Genomic DNA, 5,441 nt, shown 5'->3' on the forward strand with positions numbered 1-5,441 from the left:
TACAATACAATTAAATAGTTTTTTAATAAATCGGCACTTTAGTACTATAAAATGTGTTTGAGTGGAATTGTGTTCCCCTTAAATAAATATTATAGATATAATTATATAGGTGTAGAGGTTCAAACCGGATATAATCATTTAAATTAAATTATGTAATGAAAATCATAATTTGTTACTTTGATCCAACATGTGTTCCACCAAAAGTGTACTTACCTTATTATCAAATAATATAGATATAGTAATATTGTTGTAAAAGTTTGAATCCATGAAATTAATTAAACTCAATAAAAAGTGTATTTATCTTATTATTAGATAGTATAAATATGATAAAGTGGTTGTAAGAGTTCCATGATCTCAATTAAATTTCATATTTTTTTTTGGGATATTAAATTTCATACTTTTAAATTATAATCATTTTCCATCATTTCATTTAATGTAAAATATTACTCCTCCTACCCATTCATTTATTTACTTATTTACACTACGTCTCTCGATTCTTTATGTTTCAAAGTTTTTCAAAATTAGTAAGGATATATAATATTAGAAGTTACACATTCTCTATATTACTTCATTATACTCTATTTATACATTTAACATTACATTAAAGTTTATTGGTTCACTTATGCCCAATTCCAATGTAAAGAATTTTATAGGAAAATTGGGTGGAAGGAGAGTATATATTTTAGAAAACATAAGTTAAGGGACATCACAACAAGAAAACCGTCTAAGTAGGACTCATCGAAAATCGGTCGGATTTAATAGTCAAGTCTCAATTTTACTAGTACAGTTAGCTAACTAGTGTTTATTCCTCAATTGGTGTTTCGATTTTTTAAAGGGGATTTATACAATCTGTCCAAAATTTATGAGTTACTTTACTGATATGTCCTTTTTTATTCAATAATTATAATTATGTCCTCTAGTTAATTTTAACTCATGTAAAACTCATATATATATATAACTACTTTATAAATAATACTAAATATGACTAGAATGCCCTATAATACAAATACTAAGCCATAAAACTAGATTTTAGGTTCTTAAAGATCACATAAAATATTCAACATTAAAATATAATACATAATTCAGTTCACTAGAATTGTCTCAAAAATCTAGTGTCCCGGGTCGGTTGTTATTGAAATTTTAGAATTAAGCAACGCCTGCAAATGCAAATACATATATATTTGATGTTGTTAAAAATCAAAATAAAAAGAATGATATAGCGAGTCTATGATATAGTGACAGAATGATTGTGTTAGCAAAACAAAATATTCTTTAAGTTTTGTCAGCAATCAACTACAACTATAATATCCTTCAAGTAAGGTTAAACAACACTTATGGTGTCCTTCGAGTAAGCCTAAGTTGGGAATGACGATTTCATCACTGAAAACAAGTCAAGCAAGCAGCCATGCAAGATTCGTAGTACTGGTACACCAATGTGTATATACATGTATATTTATATTTATTGATTGAGAAAGTTTTATACATTGATCTGCAAACTTAAGTCAGTGTGATGTTTCACTCTATTTGTTGCATCATAATTTGTTAAATTTTAGTTTTCATCATTTTCTAGAAGTTATGTGGTCTCCTGTATATATAAACACTTTTCGGATTAGATTTAACTCTTTTCATCAACAATATAATCATGCACATTAAGATATCACAATATAACGGTAGCGTAAAAAGATTATATATGACATTTGAAACTATTAAAGTTACCCATGATTACGCCCTTACTTGAACATGATCTGTTCTATAGTAATCGTACCTCTGTATCCTTGATTTCTAAGGAGACAGGTGACCAAGTCTGGTGGATGAATCATGACTGTAGGACCAGAGCGTGATTAACAACCCTGCATGGTCAGTGCACCATTCAGAGCCGTAGAGGATCGTTCTCAGTTGGGTTCTTCCTGGCTGGGGTGGTCTTGCAGTTGTCTGACAAACCACTCAACTTTTATTTAGCAAAAAAAAAAGTTAACCATGATTAATTACAAATTATAAAAAATCTGGTATATAGGATATATCTCTAAATATAATTAGAAATAGGACATATTTATAAATCAACTTTTAAAATGGGACATATTAGTAAAACACCCTTTTTTAAAATTATTTTTCAATGATCCAACCGTATGTATGTCAATATATATGTGTGTGTATTAGTGATATAACCAAAATTTCAAATCAAAATAATTTTATTTGATTTGTCATTTTAACAGTCAAGTTTCAGTTTGACTAGTATAGCTAACTAGTGTGTATTCCTGAATTGGTGTTTCGATTTTTTTAAAAATATTTTTCAATGATCGAACCTTGGATGTCAATATATATACATATATATTAGTGATATAACCAAAATTTCATATCAAAATAATTTTATTTGGTTAGCCATTTTAACAATCAAGTTTCAGTTCGACTAGTACAGTTAACTAGTGTTTATTCCTGAATTGGTGTTTTGATTTTCTATAAAAAAAAATCAATGATCCAATAGTATGTCAAAGTGTATATATATATATATATATATATATATATATATATTAGTGATATAACCAAAGTTTTATATCAAAATAATTTTATTTGGTTTGTCATTTTAACAGTCAAGTTTCAGTTTGACTAGTACATCTAACTATTATTTAATCCTAAATTGTTGTTTCGATTTTTTTAAAAATACTTTTTAAATTATTTTTTTTTGTGTGTTTTTTCGTTTACTAAATACAACCGCTTGCAATCAATTTAATTATTTCAACCGATTTCGGTTGAAATCGTTTTTTTTTTTGCATTTGGCTGTTTTGTTTTTTTTTTGCTATTTCAATAAATTCAAACAAAAAAAGCGGAAAAATATCCCTCCATTTGGTAAGGCTATATTGGACAGCTAGCGGTTGAATTTAGGAGCGTAAAAATAATTTAGTTGGCGGAAAAATTCCCTCCAGTTTTGGAAAAGCTAAATTCGACCGCACAAAAATACCAGTCGAATTTTTAACTAAATTTAACCGCACTATGTCAATCGAATTGAAATTCGACCGTTGGCGGTTGTATTTAGCCGTGGTTGACCATAAATTCGACCGAATTCGGTCGAATTTAGATCGGTTGAATTTGTTCGTTGTATTTAGCCTTATATTCTTGTAGTGGATGTTTTTCAAATATTTGAAATAGATGAGATAAATCCCAAGATTGTTATTAAATAACATTTGATATTGCTCTCAAATATTTAGATTATTCTGAATTATTATATTTTAGATGGTAAACCAAAAAACAAAAGTTGTTAGAAAGCACAACTGTTAAGTAGATTGAAATGTACGTGTAGTGGTATCGGATGCTAGAAAGAAATTATCAAGAAGCTCCTATTTTGGTTGTTTCCTCTTGATTACAAAATCAAATAAAAAAAATGTAGGCCCCTTCTAAACGGAAATTAATTATGGAGACTTACTTGATATCATCTCCATTTTCTCTTTTCTCTTCCCAAAACATTTTTAACCTTATTTTCCGGTTCGACAAACCTTTGCATCTCTGCACCCCCTTCCTCTCTCCTCACAGATCTCTAACCTGCAGTCAAAAATTTTCTTGCAATGGACTCACAAAAACAACCTGCAGCTCTCTCTAATAAGCTTTCCCCTTTCTTTGGCATGAAAAAATCTGTTGGATACGAAGATCAACAAGCCTCTCACTCAAAATTATCTAGGCCGGGAAGGGATGCCACAAAATCGCTTATCGAGGAGCAAGCTAATGAATCTTCATTCACTTTTCATCCTGAGAATGTGGTTAACAAGAACAATGGTTATTTACTTGTCAAACCTTCACATAAATTTCTACAAAATGCTTGTGATTATTGGAAGAGTAGTTGCTTAGGTTACTTCGATAATAATGTGATTGCAAATACTGATAAAACTAAAATTAAGGATGCTCTTGTAGAGAAATATCATAAAGTTGGTCTTACCGATGTTTATTTCCATCAATTGGGTTATTTGGTTTTGAAATTTGAAAATACTCAATCTGCTTCCAAAGCCATTGAATGCAGTCCTCTGTACATTGATGGTCAGAGAATTCATGTGCACAAATGGTTTGAGCATTTTCAAACTGTTTATCCTTTGAACAAAGAAAATGTTTGGATTGAGATCTCTAATATTCCTTTCAGTTATTGGTCTGTTGAAGGGTTATGCTATATATGTAGTGCTATAGGTAGGCCTATAGCATTTCATAGACAAACTCTTGTGAGTGCTAAGAATAAGTCCCCTTCTGATCAAGCTCTAGTCTGTGTGGAGATTGATGTGGGTGCAACCCGACCTACTGTTCTTATTATAGTATCTGATCGTAATACACACGCACACTCTTATATGTATAACACAGTGAGGAAGTAAACCACTGTACTTCTTATTAAACCAAAACAGCGTACAAGGGAATAAATAGAGATCATAACAGAAAATATAACCTATAAAATAGGATCTTCTTAACTACTACTGCTTATCTAGTTAACTACTCCTACTCCTACTAAAACTCTTCTGATTTTATTCAATCCCTACTCAGAAGGCCCATTCCATTTCTACTCCTAACGACTTAACAAACTAATTAAATAAAACAAGTTAAGACATGTTAAGATTAAATATAACACCCAACACATTCCCCCCTAATCTTAACATGGTTCCAGAATCTAGTCCAGCTTCCTGCAGCAAGATTTTTAACTCCTATTGCCTTCCTCATCTCTTCAAATTTGACTCTTCCCAGTGCCTTAGTTAAGATGTCCGCTCTTTGCTCTTGAGTAGCCACATGCTTGACAATCAACTCTCCTCGTTCAATGCATTCACGAATGAAGTGAAATCGAACATCAATATGCTTGCTCCTACCATGTAGTACTGGATTCTTCATCAACTCAATAGCAGACCTATTGTCTATATGGAGTATAACTGGACCAACTTGTTGTCTTGAGATCTCTCCCAATAACCCCCGAAGCCATATGCTCTGGCAGGCTGCTGTTGTGGCTGCCATATATTCCGCCTCACACGAGGACAGAGCAACAACCTTTTGTTTTTGTGAGTTCCACGAAATTAAGCTCCTATTTAGATAAAAACACATCCCTCCCGTGCTTCTTCTGTCAATAACATCACCAGCCAAATCACTGTCCGAAAACCCGTGTAAAGTTCGACTAATCTGCTCCTTTTCATACACCAGCCCATAGTCAATCGTTCCTCTTATATACCTCAAAATATGCTTAACAGCCTGTTGATGCTTAATCGTAGGACTCCCCATAAACCTACTTACTACTCCCACGGCGTAAGAAATATCTGGGCGGGTGTGTGTCAAATAACGCAGACTTCCAACTATACGTCTGTACTCAGTAGCATCTACCAGACTTCCCTCTTCATCTTGATCCAACTGCAATTTATATTCCATGGGAAACTTCGACGAGTTGCAGCTCATCATTCCAGATTTTTCCAACAATTTCTTAGCATACGCTG

The 5,441-nt window shown here is 32.0% G+C and overlaps 1 non-coding gene across 1 annotated transcript; it reads left to right on the plus strand.

Moving 5' to 3' along the window:
- The first annotated feature begins 1,724 nt into the window (after nt 1-1,724).
- Nucleotides 1,725-1,942, plus strand: LOC141669847 (small nucleolar RNA U3). Its single transcript, XR_012554100.1, has one exon. It is a non-coding gene; the product is annotated as a small nucleolar RNA U3 (small nucleolar RNA).
- Nucleotides 1,943-5,441: the final 3,499 nt, after the last annotated feature.

The sequence above is a fragment of the Apium graveolens genome, chromosome 6 (genome assembly GCF_009905375.1).
Source record: "Apium graveolens cultivar Ventura chromosome 6, ASM990537v1, whole genome shotgun sequence".
In the NCBI taxonomy this organism is placed as follows: Eukaryota; Viridiplantae; Streptophyta; class Magnoliopsida; order Apiales; family Apiaceae; genus Apium; species Apium graveolens.